This window comes from Pleurodeles waltl, chromosome 11 (assembly GCF_031143425.1).
Source record: "Pleurodeles waltl isolate 20211129_DDA chromosome 11, aPleWal1.hap1.20221129, whole genome shotgun sequence".
NCBI classification, from domain to species: domain Eukaryota; kingdom Metazoa; phylum Chordata; class Amphibia; order Caudata; family Salamandridae; genus Pleurodeles; species Pleurodeles waltl.
The window spans coordinates 179,489,254-179,505,263 of NC_090450.1; the positions used below are offsets into that span (position 1 = coordinate 179,489,254).

Consider the following 16,010-nt stretch of genomic DNA (forward strand, 5'->3'; position numbering starts at 1 on the left):
TCCAAATAGAACTTAGGGGCCTATTTATAGGCCCCTTGCGCCACCTTGCGCCACATTAACATCATTTATTTTGACGTTAATGTGGCCCAATGAGGCCAAAATCCCCACGCCGGATTTACAGAATGGTGCAATGCATGCATTTTGCCCCTCTGTAACCCTTCTAGGCATAATATATGCAAAGGGGGCGTTCCCCCGTTAGTGGAGCCGGTAAAATGGTGCAAGGAAATCTATGAGATTTTTTTGCGCCATTTATTACGGCACTTTTAACGCCTGCTCTTGAGCAGGTGTTAAAAGGGGGCTTCCATTCTTTAGAATGGGCCCCTATGCACTCTGCAGGAGTAGTGCCAATATTTTGGCACTACTCCTGCAGAGTACGTCACTAGCATCATTAAAAATTATGCTATTGCTCCCTACCCTGCGCCATGGTGCACCATATTTAAAATGCGGCACACACATGTTGGTAGTAGGGGGGTGCTAAAGGGTGCGGGTAAATTAAATCTGCCCCTTAGAGTTACTCTAATGGTCCTGGGTTCAAGAAAGCAGGTCCAGTCCTGCTTCCTCAATTAGCAGGGCAGAAGAGCAGTCCTAATAGCAGCAGGGCAGTCCTTCTTCTGAGCATTACACAGGTCCAGAAGTGATCTGATTTGGGGTCTGACAGTGCAATCTTTTATCCACAGGGCCAGCCTTTTGGTGGGTAGGGGTGCCTCCTTTGTCTCCCTTTCTCCCTTATGAGATTAGCTCTAAACAGTCTAGGGTGCAAACAGCAAGGCCAGGCTTGGTGTTGTTCAGTTCCTTTGTGTGGGGTGGAGGCAAAGCCCTTTTATGTGTAAATGGGTCTGTGTACAGCCTCGCCCACAGCCATCCTGGCAGGATGGCCCATCGTGTCCACATCTAAACCTTTTTTGTGTCACTGTCTGGAAGCAATACACAGCCCACAACAGTAGAGTCATGTTACCCAGGCTACTTTCAGAAATACACAGTTGATTTGGGCACAAAAATGGCACCTTTCTAAAAGTAAAAAGAACAGATGATGGACAGAATGCTGAACAATGCAAACATTCAACCCCAGTCACAAAGATCTGGGTTTAACCCACATTTGTTTTGCTCACCACGCCACCCCAGTTTGGACCCAGCCATATGCAAATAAGTCTTGACCCTGTTCCCCATGGGAACAGTCCAGCCCATCTGTCCATTATCATTTTGGGTTGCTAAAAAAGTAGGACGGGTGTGCCCGTACGTGGGAGCCATGCTCTCGTTGCCACTGGGTTCAAGATAGCCTGGCTGATTAAGGGTGATACCCTGAAACGGGCCCCAGGATGCTTGTTTCCAGTCCAGGGAGGACCTGGCCTGACAGTTCGGGCTGGACTGTTCCCATGGGGAACAGGGTCAAGACTGATTTGCATACGGCTGGGTCCAAACTAGGGTTGCATGGTGAGCAAAAGAATGATGGATTGAAGCCAGATCTGTGACTCAGGGTGAGTGTTTGAAAAGTTTTAGCACTGCGTCCATCATCTTTTTGTGTTGCTAAAACATTCCAAAAGTGGCACTTTTAATAATTGTAACTTAAAATCCAGCTTTACCATTAAAGTCGAGTTTAAATTACAAGTCAATGGAGACCATAAGTATTTTTCTACCTGCTCCCAATCTAAAGTTAGCACTTATTAAATATTATGAGGCAGGCCCATGTACGTCTATGGGAGAGGTAGGCCTTGCAATAGTAAAAAACAACTTTAGGAGTTTTCACTACCAGGACATGTAAAACTTAAACCTACATATCATACTTTTTAAATACTATGCACCCTCTCGTAGGTGCTTTTATGGCCTACCTCATGGATGACTCATGGGTGACTTATAAATATTAGCAAAGAAGATTTAGGCCTAGAAAAAAAGTTTATTTTGCCATGTCAATGTTGCACTACAGGCTACAGTGGCAGACCTAAGATGTTTTAAAAGTGTTTCTATAGTGGGTGGCGCAATGAGTGCTTTAGGACAGCTACTAGCATTTAACTAACAGGCCCTGGTTGTAGGTAGTACCATTTACTAAGGACTTTTAGATATAATAAATTAAATGGGCCAGTTGTAGCACAATTGTACCACGTTTTAGGGAGAGAGCACAAGTACTTTAGCACTTGTTATCAGTGGTAAAGTTCACAGACTCCTAAAGCCAAGACAAAAATCAACAAAACAGGAGCGGTTAAGGCAAAAGGTTTGGCGGACTACCACCCAAGGGTGTCAGCTTTAACAATAGCCACAAAACCTGTGACGGTTCATCTGATTTCTGTGAGAAATGGTGCTGTGAAATGCCTTTTCTGATTTCCTTTTTATCATGGATACTATTTCTTCAGTGCCTATAAAGACCTTTGTTTTCCAGTCATTTCTTCAAGGAAAGGTTTGCTAAAAATTCACCAACTGAAGCTCACTTTTTCATTGTACTTATTGAGAGCATTGACCGGGTCCAAACCAAAGGTGGACAGGATATTTTTCTTTCTTACTTTATAAAAGAGGGTCCCGTTGTTGCTGGCAGGAGAGCCAATAATAACCTTTATTGGCCACTGTAGGTCACGATTAGCTAATATGTGCAACAAAGCAATTTATACACGGCTGTGATATCTTAAACATCAAAACATAAATTAGAGTTACTTAAAAGCCTTTGCGGAGGGGGAGTGAGTCATCGAGGATCCTTATTGATTATGCAGCAGAGTTAAAGATGAGCCACTAATCATTGTTTGTTATTATTTACGGTGTATCCGCATTCATGATGTACTGTCTTTTATGAAGTGTTTCCTTGCAAAATCAGCTCTCATTTATGGTAAATCACCAGCGAATTGGGTAGTATGAATGGATTTCGCACTACATTTTACTTGGGAATTTACACTTAACTAACACCAAATTGCTTACTTGTACTGGACACCATTTTCGTCCAACAAATTGCGAATTCATCCAGACTGATCTGCGCTGATCCGGAAATCCACATTTCTTTGGACGACAATGTGATGAGCTGAAGACGGTTGCCAGAAGTCAATCGGCAAGATGGAGTTCAGCAGCCGTTTTATGTCATGTGTTTTCCAGAACAGAAAATTATTTTTAGAAATCGATGTTCCTTACAGTGAAAAGATAGAGATATTAATTTATCTGATAAACAAGAAACTGTCACATGAAACAAAACATACTATTTGCCATTCACAAAATATAATTGTAGGAGGCTGGACTGGCTTGTAGTGAGTACCTAGGGGTACTTACACCTTGCACCAGGCCCAGTTATCCCTTATTAGTGTATAGGGTGTCTAGCAGCATAGGCTGATAGATAATGGTAGCTTAGCAGAGCAGCTTAGGCTGAACTAGGAGACGAGTGAAGCTCCTACAGTACCACTAGTGTCATATGCACAATATCATAAGAAAACACAATACACAGATATACTAAAAATAAAGGTACTTTATTTTTATGACAATATGCCAAAAGTATCTCAGTGAGTACCCTCAGTATGAGGATAGCAAATATACACAAGATATATGTACACAATACCAAATATGCAGTAATCGTATTAGAAAACAGTGCAAAAAATGTATAGTTACAATAGGATGCAATGGGGACACATAGGGATAGGGGCAACACAAACCATATACTCCAAAAGTGGAATGCGAACCACGAATGGACCCCAAACCTATGTGACCTTGTAGAGGGTCGCTGGGACTATTAGAAAATAGTAAGGGTTAGAAAAATAGCCCACCCCAGGACCCTGCAAAGTGCACTAAAGTTCCACAAAGGACAAAGAAGTCGTGATAGGGGAATTCTGCAGGAAAGACACAAACCAACAAGGCAACAACGATGGATTTCCAGTCGAGGGTACCTGTGGAACAAGGGGACCAAGTACAAAAGTCACAAGCAAGTCGGAAATGGGCAGATGCCCAGGAAATGCCAGCTGTGGGTGCAAAGAAGCTGCTACTGGACAGTAGAAGCTGAGGTTTCTGCAGGAACGACAAGGGCTAGAGACTTCCCCTTTGGAGGATGGATCCCCCACGCCGTGCAGAGTTGTGCAGAAGTGTTTTCCTGCCGAAAGACCGCCAACAAGCCTTGCTAGCTGCAAATCGTGCGGTTAATGTTTTTGGATGCTGCTGTGGCCCAGGAGGGACCAGAATGTCGCCAATTGCGTTTAGGGACAGAGGGGGCATCGAGCAAGACAAGGAGCCCTCTCAGTAGCAGGTAGCACCCGCAGAAGTGCCAGAAACAGGCACTACAAGGATGTGTGAAATGGTGCTCACCCGAAGTCACACAAAGGAGTCCCACGTCGCCGGAGGACAACTTAGGAGGTCGTGCAATGCAGGTTAGAGTGCCGTGGACCCAGGCTGGACTGTGCACAAAGGATTTCCGCCGGAAGTGCACGGAGGCCGGAGTAGCTGCAAAAGTCGCGGTTCCCAGCAATGCAGTCTGGCGTGGGGAGGCAAGGACTTACCTCCACCAAACTTGGACTGAAGAGTCACTGGACTGTGGGAGTCACTTGGACAGAGTTGCTGGATTCAAGGGACCTCACTCGTCATGCTGAGAGGAGACCCAGGGTACCGGTGGTGCAGTTCTTTGGTGCCTGCGGTTGCAGGGGGACAATTCCGTCGACCCACGGGAGATTTCTTCGGAGCTTCTAGTGCAGAGAGGAGGCAGACTACCCCCACAGCATGCACCACCAGGAAAGCAGTCGAGAAGGCGGCTGGATCAGCGTTACAGAGTTGCAGTAGTCGTCTTTGCTACTTTGTTGCAGTTTTGCAGGCTTCCAGCGCGGTCAGCAGTCGATTCCTTGGCAGAAGGTGAAGAGAGAGATGCAGAGGAACTCAGATGAGCTCTTGCATTCGTTATCTAAGGAAATCCCCAAAGCAGAGACCCTAAATAGCCAGAAAAGAGGGTTTGGCTACTTAGGAGAGAAGATAGGCTAGCAACACCTGAAGGAGCCTATCAGAAGGAGTCTCTGACGTCACCTGATGGCACTGGCCACTCAGAGCAGTCCAGTGTGCTAGCAGCACCTCTGCTTCCAAGATGGCAGAGGTCTGGAGCACACTGGAGGAGCTCTGGGCACCTCCCAGGGGAGGTACAGGTCAGGGGAGTGGTCACTCCCCTTTCCTTTGTCCAGTTTCGCGCCAGAGCAGGGCTAAGGGGTCCCTGAACCGGTGTAGACTGGCTTATGCAGAAATGGGCACCATGTGTGCACATGAAAGCATTTCCAGAGGCTGGGGGAGGCTACTCCTCCCCTGCCTTCACACCATTTTCCAAAGGGAGAGGGTGTAACACCCTCTCTCAGAGGAAGTCCTTTGTTCTGCCATCCTGGGCCAGGCCTGGCTGGACCCCAGGAGGGCAGAAGCCTGTCTGAGGGGTTGGCAGCAGCAGCAGCTGCAGTGAAACCCCGGGAAAGGCAGTTTGGCAGTACCAGGGTCTGTGCTACAGACCACTGGGATCATGGGATTGTGCCAACTATGCCAGGATGGCATAGAGGGGGCAATTCCATGATCATAGACATGTTCCATGGCCATATTCGGAGTTACCATTGTGAAGCTACATATAGGTAGTGACCTATATGTACTGCACGCGTGTAATGGTGTCCCCGCACTCACAAAGTCCGGGGAATTGGCCCTGAACAATGTGGGGGCACCTTGGCTAGTGCCAGGGTGCCCTCACACTAAGTAACTTTGCACCTAACCTTTACCAGGTAAAGGATAGACATATAGGTGACTTATAAGTTACTTAAGTGCAGTGTAAAATGGCTGTGAAATAACATGGACGTTATTTCACTCAGGCTGCAGTGGCAGGCCTGTGTAAGAATTGTCAGAGCTCCCTATGGGTGGCAAAAGAAATGCTGCAACCAATAGGGATCTCCTGGAACCCCAATACCCTGGGTACCTAAGTACCATATACTAGGGAATTATAAGGGTGTTCCAGTAAGCCAATGTAAATTGGTAAAATTGGTCACTAGCCTGTTAGTGACAATTTGAAAGAAATGAGAGAGCATAACCACTGAGGTTCTGGTTAGCAGAGCCTCAGTGAGACAGTTAGTCATAACACAGGTAACACATTCAGGCACACTTATGAGCACTGGGGCCCTGGCTGGCAGGGTCCCAGTGACACATACAACTAAAACAACATATATACAGTGAAAAATGGGGGTAACATGCCAGGCAAGATGGTACTTTCCTACAATAATGCAAAATACAATTAACACAGACTACATCAGAACACCACCAGCCGTATCCTGCAAAACCACAACCCCAATGCACACAAACACCCAACGCCCTAATTGTGAGTCAAGTTGTAACTTTTATTAGGGTGCAAACGTGAGCTTCTGCCTGAATCCGTGAAACATGTGTGTCAGGGAAAGGCACAGGCCAGATTTCTGTTTTACCAGGTAAAATCTGGCAGAATGTGCAGGGGGAACAGGCAGTGGAATGAACATGTGGGCATCGGTGTACAAACCCCACTCCTTTGGTTATTTCCCACTATGAAGTAAAGCACCCCATAATACTGGTATAATACTGCACCCTAGAATTATTACACACTGCTTTAGAAGTAATTTTGGGCAGAAACATTTTAAGGCATGGGCAAGGGTCTCCTCTGGGAAAATAAACTTTCTTTCCAACTCACTTCTGTGTATTTCTGTGCCTTAGCCTTTATGGTTCTTCACCATTTAAAAAAATCAAAGCCTTGAATTAGTAAATAAAAATAGGTAATGTAATTAAAAGTTGTTCCAAACAGGGAGCCACACAATATTTCTTGCCCAGGGCTCATAAAATTCTTCAGATGATACTGAATTTTTGGGAGTGGCATTACAGCCACACCTTTGCAAATTTGCGCAGACATCCACAACTCTCGAAAACCTATATTTCTGCATCAATATTCCAGTCCATATCTTTACCCCTGTGTACAAATGAATGCTGTGTATGTGATTACCACAGTTGTGCTACCACCACCATGCTCACATTACAAGACAAAGATTGGTATCTGGTGGCCTCTAATTCTCCCCATATTCCCACAACGCACAGTTTCTTTAAAGCAAATAAAATTGGACAGAACTATCATTTAAAACATATTATTCAGCTAAGCAGTGATACAGGTAGGAACTTCCCGCTATGCGCACCATCTCAAAATGTTTTCAAGGACCCTATACAGATTTTGCTTAAGGAGATGTGGGCATCATGTAACAAGCATGTTCAGATAGCAAAAGCCCTGACTGCAAATCTGTATTTGACCCCTTATCGGAGCTTCGGGAGTCCAAGTAGAATATAGATTAATGACTGATTTCACCCAGCTTCTGCAGAACCCACTGTAACTTTCAAATATCTGTATCATTTTTACTATCCTATCTATAGAAAGGTTTGGATGAGAGAGATACAGCAGAATGTCATTTGTGTACAATAAATTCTGTTTCTACCATCTCAAGTCTCATAGAAGGCATTCCTCCCTCACCCAACATGCGAAGGGTTCCATTGCCACAGCAAAGTGCAATAGGGTGTGGGGACCACTGTCTAGTACCCCTATGCAATGGGAATATCACAGAGCACACTCCGTTTACCCTTACACAGGCAAGATGGTCTCAGTAGAGTAACATCACCCAGTTCAGGTATTCAGATCCATAATTCAACCTTTCCATTTCCTTGAACAGATAAGGCCCCTGAAGGGTGTCAAAGGTGTTTGACAATCAAGTGACATTACCCGCTGCAGATTCAGCCAATGTTTCAGAATACACCGGACATCCACACAAATGCCTTAAACATAATTGTGTACTTCTGTCTGGAATAAACCCAGATTGGTCCAAGTGCACCCGTTTAGTCACCACTCATGTCAACCTTGTTGTAAGGACTTTGGTAAGTATTTTAGTCTCTGCATTTAAAAGAGATATTGGTCTGTATTAGGACCAGGACTCAGAGGGCTTGTCCGGTTTGCAAATTACAATAATCAACAATGAACAGAACTGTCTTGACCTGGAGTTTCTCTACCTTGCTGCATTATACATGTTTAAAAGATGAGGCGATATTTTTCTAGCCAGGCTTTTGCAGATCTCTATCGGTAGTGGGTTAGATCCAGGGCCTTCCCTGCCTACAACATTTTGATGACTTCTTCTATCTCTTCAGTTGTTATTTGTGAGTCCAGTGCAGCTCTATCTTCTTCATCTAGACAAGACATTGGTATGTTTACACAGACATTTTCCCACCTCCTGATCTGAACCCCCAACGCTGAGGCATTTTTGCTCCTATAATAGGTATTGAACATTTAAGCTCTCTGACTCTCACTCTTACCATCCATGCCAATAACTTTCTGCCCTTGTTGTCACTTCTTTTAGTTTTTTCTGATTTACCAGATAGCACTTAAGACGGCATTAGAAGCTGCCTCCTGAAATTCGCTATGTTTCGTATCTAAGCAGTGATGCACAGCTGTCTACAGATTCTGAATATATTGGTGTGCCAAATGCATTATTTTCACTTCCCCTGCTTACCCATTTCCATCTCTTTTTATGTTTGGCTGAAGCCAGAGAGAGCCCCTACCTTCTCAATACCGCTTATCCTGCCTTCCATATGGTGACTCAAGAGCCTGCAGTGACTTTGCTTTTAATAAAGTAGATGTCAGTAGGTTGGAGCCACTCATCCACCACCTAGGTTTCAACATCTAATTATCGAACCTCCCCCCGAATGTCCCTCTTTCCTTGAGTGCCCATCTCCACCACGTGTGGTGAGTTGTCAGAAACCATGCGGGCTAGAAACTCAACCTTCGAGAAGCAAGGCAAGTACGAGCCTTGTGTAAACCGATAATCCGTATTCCTTACACTACTGACACCACATCTCCACAAACCTGCTCTGAATCAGTACTGCGATGGAAACCTCAGAATAGTTTGGAAAGTCACCACTGGATAACTTACTACACTGAGATACCACAGTAATGACGGATATGATTGTGTGCCACAATACTTCCAAAAACAGTACCTTACAAAGAGAAATGTGCATGTCAAAGACTGACACAGATGGGGCGATAGGAAAGAGACAATCGTCGAAAGTGACAATCTGACAACAAATAGCCTTTGTGATGAGATTTGTGGCGTATGTCACAAGGTATCTGAGGGCACTCATTATGGTCTAGAATTATTTTGTCAGGTTTATTCCATTTTCAGATGTGCAGCACTTCCGTTCCTGGATTTTGCTGCTAGAAAAAGTTGTGTTTTTTGCAAAACTAGCTCATCGCCAGCATTTCTGCAGTAGAGGTTTCTTCTGGCGTGTAACCACTCTTGGTCTAGGTCAGCTACATGTTCAGAACGTTCATAGTTACAGAAATGTCCAACATGTATAATAGATTAATTTCTCAGACAGGCATCTGATAAGCCCATATATTTTAGATTAGCTCTCAAATATCTGCTAAACCCATAAAAATACATTTTTGGTAATAAATCGTCCGTGTATTTTTGTGATGACCCCTGAATTGATTTGGGTGTTATTCTATGCATTCGGACAGTTTTCAAGAAATATAATGCTCCTATTAGGACATGGAAGCACAATTACCCAACATGAAACATAAACAAATGTGTTTTGACTGCAAATATACGGGGTTGATCTTGTCCAGTGCTGAACATTTTGCCCACAGTATGCTTGCAACTGCTCAAATATTTAATGCAAACCAATACCCATGCATTTATTTCACTAATTCATTTGATCCTTCTCGCTTTTTGCAACAGAATTTTTTTTCAAAAGACGGAGCTATGTAAATGATTGCAGCTCTACACTTGCAGTCCTTGAAATTTGCCGTGAATGTCATCCTCTGTATTTTGTGATAGCTTATATTTTGCATTCGAATAAAACAAATATTTTAATAATGCTATCATGTTTGTAATTAACCATAATCAAAGTCCGGGCCACATCACCAGCAGTGAAGCCCACAATGTTCCATTCTATGCAATGTTTACATGAGCCTGCTTGCCCAGTTGATCTTTCAGTTCCACATATCTAGGTGTGTGACACCCAGATTCATCTCTAAGAGCAAAAACAAGTAATAAGCCAAACTGCCGAAGAGACGTGCACAAATGGGTGAGTAAAAATTAATTGTAAATTAAAAGCTGTGAAAATTAAATCAATTCCTGGGGCTAGGGCTCTTCTCTAGTGGCTGCCTTCTTCTTGCGTGTTCAGAGGAACTAGGCTCTCAGGTAGTTCTGAAACAGTTAAAACCTTGTATGGCATGGTTTAACTCAGACCTTTCACTTGGTGATCAGAGGAGACTGGTGAATAAAAGCATCAACGTCCATTTCTTGGTCGTGGGAAGATCCCTCACTTACACTAACTCCGTCTCTGGACTAATTGATGGGAGCGCAGGTGCATAACGCAGTCTACACAACAGCATTAAAGAGAGATTCAGAAACCCCTGAGATTGGAATACCCAGCAGATTGATCATGTTTTTCCCTCAGGAAACCTTCCCACATCACAACAAACATGAAGAACGGAATTAGCGATTTATTGCATTAAGAATAAAGCTTAAAGTACCCTGGCTGGTCTTCAAAGCTTGCACTATAATCATCACTGGCTATCTTGAATTACTGCTTATGCACTGAAGCTTGAAGAGAAAACTCAGCTCCACCAAGGTTAAGGTAAAGTTCCACTGGAAGACCCATGCTGGGAGGTGAATGTCAGCTTTGCTATGCCCTATACTTAAACTTGAAAGGCAACCTTCAAAAATATAACAGACCTCTTAAAGGAAGCCTTCCCCAAACATCCACAAAAGAAGAGCAATAGCCCTCTTTAAAGACGGGACTGGGGCCTCTTTGCATGGCTTTTGATCCCAACCAAAGGCCAGATCTGAGGTATCAGCATCCTCAAATCAAGAGAGTACTACCTTGCTTGGTGTGCCCCTGTAGGAAATAAACAATTAAGCATTCAAAATGACATCTGCATCTAGTTTATTATTAGCATGCGTCTTCTTCTTCTCAGGATTATTATTATTATTATCATTAGTTGTAGTAGTAATAGTAGTAGTATACTATTAGTAACAAAACAACATATTAATAAAGATGATGATAATAGTGATATGATAGTAATAATAATAATAATAATGATAATGGTAATAATAATAATTACGATGATGACGATAATGATGTGTGATTCGTGTAAGATAGATTGCATTCCGGGATCGCACAAAGCATAAACTAGATACAGACGAATACAAAACTAGAGGAATGGCAAGTGGTTTAGATTTCTGCACACAAATCCCAATGTTTTCAGTTTTCCTTTACCATGCTCTGAGGTTCAGCTTTCTTCTTCCAAATTCAGTTCAAATACACAGACGTTTCTCACATCAAGGTGCTGTGCTATATAAACCACCTAATGAGGAATGGTAATAATAATAATGTAATGTTGTTATTATTATTAGTAGTAGTAGTATTTTTATTTTTATGTCAGTTGCTATTATTGTTAATACGCACAGAAGCTTCTTTCATCACAGTGCTGCACTAAACAAACCACACAATTAAAATAATAATAATAATCATAGTAATAATGCTACTACTTCTACCACTAATAATAATAATAGTTGAACCTCAGAGCATGGAATTGGAAACCTAAGAGATAGAAAGATTTGTATGAAGTAATCTGAACCGCTTGCCTTTCCTCTAAATCTTCATTCCATTCAATTCTTTTGTATCTAGTTTATGCTTTGGGCCATCCTAGAAGGGAATCACCTTACACAAATCAATCTTGAACCTGTCCCAAAACAGATGTCCATCTCAAATGGATGCAGACTCTACATGGCACACAACCAACCCCAGATACGTTCCTGCATTGCTGGACCACACCAGCGATTTATAGTTTGAGTCTTTAAATGCCAAAGAACCTGTAACTCATGTCTGGGTCTTCCCCATTAAATCTGAAGGAGAAAGGCCAGAGGCCCCTCATTGCAGAGCATATTAGAGACAGCATATGAATCACTGGATGCTGTCTGAGAGGCTGCATGTCTGAGAGATAATGCTGTTTGGTAACAAATTAAAAATCAAGGCATTTGTTTACACATAAATTGAAGGAAGTAAAGTAAAATCAAAGAGTTCTATAGCATAAATCCTGCTATATATAGAAGTAAGTGAATAGCATATAGAAGGGAGTATCTAATCAGGAAAGGGAAGTCGGTTGAAGGCTATTTAACTATGTTGAAGTGGCCTCACCATGTTCTTCTACAACATTACCATCATTCCTCTTTTTAAAATGGTCTGAAAAGCATGCACACCGCTTGCAAATGCACAGGGCATTGGAGAACAAAAATCCAAATATGGAAACGTGAGCATTGTGAATTATGTTTCATCAGTTCCTTATTCCACAAGATCAGCTCGTACCGCAGCTGTGCAGTAAGAACATGTGCAATATGTAAACATAGTCTAAAAAGAGACCATTATTTTACACAGTTCTTTAGAAGGCACATATCATTTACATTTTACATTCTAAAGATTGTTTATATAAAGAAAGACATAAAAACGTTAAAACATTAGTGGCACATAAAACGGTTTTACCTTGGTGGTTTTGGCTAAGTTCTTTAGAATATTTACTTGCTCCACATCCTGTGGATACACCCGCAACACCTTATCTCTAGAATAAATAAAAAACATACAAAATAAGTGCAAAGTATAAACACTATATTCTTCATTAAGTAATACGATATTTTACCTGTCATAACGATTGCCAGAAGGAAGAGCAAAAGTAACAGAAAGCACGCTAGTGAGAAGAAGAAATTCCATGGTTAATCTTTATCCGACCACAGCCTTCCTCTTTCTTATAACCATTTGTTATCACTTTTTTGTTATCAATTGTCAAAAATATTTCCTGTAACTGTACACGAAATATAATCATGCAATAACTTGTCTTGAGATAGGCTATTTTTGAATACGCTTTTCCGCTTCAGGTCAAAAACATTCCATAGCTAAAAACATATTGTAAATTATTGACAAAAGTAAATATGATAAGTTCACAACCCTAAATCTATCAAACCTTTCGGTGGTGCTGGTGTGACACAACATTACACAAATGATACACTTACCATTGTAAAGGCCACATGTATCGAGCAAGCACCCAGGCATACTTTAGTAAATGTGCGCCCAAATAACATAAGTGATAAGACTTCTTGCCCCCAGGTCCACCAGTTCTCGTCCCATTCAGTACTAATGGAAATAGTTCTCTCTATGACAGATAAAAAGCACGAGGAATGCACTATACACCCTACCCCAACCCCCTTCCATCAGGAGTATTTAACACATTCCTTCCTAGCATTCCTCCTGTTCTTTTTTCTGTCCGTGGCTGTTGGGACTCGAGGACTGGTGGGGACGCTACTGCAGGGCTTGGGTGGCTACAATGTTTAATTTCTTCTTTCATCCTCTGGCAGGGCGGCGAGGATGATCTTGCAGCGGTTGTCTGTTCCATCCTGCTGGGCTGGCGGACAGAGTGTGATCCTCCAGGTGGAGCGAGAGGGCCGCATGGTGGGGCATTGTTTCCAGCTCCATGGGTACTGCTTCCAGGGCCTACCTGTACGTGTCTCCTCAGTGGTTCTGGGGCTGCCTGCAGGAGATAAGTATATTGCTGTTTGAAGCTGGTTCACGGTGGTGATTCTTCCTCATTTTTGAACGGCGGCTGGAGCAGTCTCCGCATATTTTTCTGGGGATTCTCAATCCTCTGGCTCTGAGGAGGAAGGCCTGAGGAACAAAAGGAGAAAGTATATTTCTAAGGAGTTGTTGCCTGATCTGGTTAAACATGTTAAAGCCCAGGTATCAAGCAGCTTCCAGAAGGCGAGCTGCCTAATACTTCTTGTGGTCTTTGCTTGGTCAGTTTCAGAGTAGTGTGCCTGTTGATGTTACGGTGCACCCTATCATTCAGGAGGTGATTAAGAGGGAGTGGCGGGATCCTGAAAAGATCCTTCTGCCCCTTTTCATGGCCAAGTTGTACACATTGCAAGATATACATCACGACTTACCAGACTCCATCCCTATTGACTCTTTTATGGCCAGTTTGGTGGGCAGGACCGCGCTGGCTGAAGATGCAGTTGTCAAAGACGCACTAGATAAGAGGGTGGATGGTTCTCTCAAGAAAGCTTATTCTGGTATGTCTGGCTTTGCATTAGTCTATGGACTGCTCAGGGTTGCTAGAGCTTATAGAATGACAAGTTGAGTTTCTTTTTGATGTTTCTTTTGGTGTGGTGAGGGGCATCTGCTTTTGCTGGAGGTGCCTGTGTTGCGGCCCATTGGAACCTGGTGTTGAGAGACTGGAAAATGGATGCTGCCCAGAAGTCATCTGCTCCTTGGCTTCCTTTCCAGTGCAATGTGTTATTTGGAACTGCGCTAGAGGAAAAGACTGTTCAAAGAAAAGAAACATTCCTCCTCTCTTAAGTCAGTCTTAAACAGGCAGCTTTCTAGATGCAAGTCTTCTTTTCGTCCGCCAACACGTAGACAATTTGTCCATTCCCAAGATTCCTGCAGACAGGGGTCAAGATAAGAAGCCCAGTCTCCCCCTCCCAAGTTTCGTTCCTGACAATGGGATGGCACAGAAGGTGGCAGTGGGAGGTCGGCTGCAGCATTTTCTTTGGACTTGGTTGGAGTCCACTTCAGACGCTTGGGTGTTGGACGTGGTGTGGCACAGCTACAGGATAGAGTTTGGGGTGGTCCTTCCGTCTTCGAGGGGGCCTCCGACCCCTTGGCTTTCCAACTCCAACAAAAGGGAGGTGTTGGCTCAGGGAATTTGCTCTTTGATTCAGAAGCAGGCTATTCTGGAGGTTCCTCCTTTGGAGAGGGGCAGCGGGTACTAATCCATGGTCTTCTTGGTGGTGAAACATACCTGAGGCTTCTGACTGGTTTTGTACTTGAAAGCCCTAAACACATTTGTCTATCAAATCCCCTTCAAGATGGAGACATTGCAGCGGATCAGTCTCTTGGTGGTGCAAGATTATTCAATGTGCACCCTCGACTTGCAGGATGCCTATTATCATGTCCCATTCCATCCTCACTCCCAGAAGTTTCTCCGGTTTTGTGTTCAGGGGACTCATTACCAGTTCAGGTTCCTCCCATTCAGACTTTGATCAGCTCAAAGAGTATTCACCAAAGTGGTGACCACTCTGGTCGCCTTCATAGACCTCAAAGGGAACCACTTTTATCCCTGTCTGGATGACTGGCTGGTATACGCTTCATCAGAAGTTCTTCTTCTTCAGGATCTCCAGGTAGTTTGTTCCACACTCCAGCTGCAAGGTTTCCTGTTGGACTGGGATAAGTCCCAGTTGACTACAATACAACATCTGACATTTATTGGGGTCCACTTTCACACGGATCTCAACAGGGTGTTTCTTTCTGGGGCCAGGGCTCAGGCTCTGTGGTCTCTGGCTCGGGAGGTGCCTTCAGTTCTAGTGTGCAGGTGGCTTCAGTTGTTGGGTTTCATGGTGGCTGCAGTGTTTACAGTTTATTGGGCTAGGTTTCATATCAGACCCTTGTGGATCCACTTGCTGTTGTGTTGGGGTCCTCGATCCGGGGATTACGAGAGGTTAGTTCATGTCTTACCGGGTGTCTTCAGGATCTATGGTGGTGGACCTTGAATGTCAACCTTGCCAGGGGTATTCTATTGCAGCCAGAGCCTCCTCTGGTACTGACTACCGATGCTAGTGCTAGTGCTTTTGGTTGGGGGGCTACCCTATGGAACACGTCTCTGCAGGCCCAGTGGTCTCTTCAGGAAGGCAGGCATCCAATTGGAGGAGCTCATGGTGGTGTTCAGGGAAATCATGGGTTTTTGTCATCTGCTGGTGGGGCACACATTGGTGGTTCACTTGGACAACCAGGTCACAGTTGCAAACATCAACAACCGGGGGATGGGGAGGGATCGGTACCAGGCCTCTCAATGAGGTGGCTCGGTTGCTGTTCCAATCGGGAGATCGGTATCTTCAATCTTTGGTTGCCATTCATGTGAGGGGGTTGACAATAGAATGGAAGATGCTCTCCGCCGGTGTTTTCCTCCTTGACAGGAATTTTCTCTTGCTCAGGATGTATTT

At 43.8% G+C, this 16,010-nt stretch overlaps 1 long non-coding RNA gene across 1 annotated transcript in view; it reads right to left on the minus strand.

Moving 5' to 3' along the window:
* Positions 1 to 12,729, minus strand: part of LOC138266593 (uncharacterized) — a 128,645-nt gene extending 115,916 nt beyond the window's left edge. The window contains exons 1-2 of the long non-coding RNA XR_011199565.1: positions 12,659 to 12,729; positions 12,505 to 12,580 (exon numbers count right to left, since the gene is read on the minus strand). This is a non-coding gene — a long non-coding RNA (uncharacterized lncRNA). The remainder of the gene's footprint in view (positions 1 to 12,504; positions 12,581 to 12,658) is intronic.
* Between the last annotated feature and the right edge of the window lie 3,281 nt (positions 12,730 to 16,010).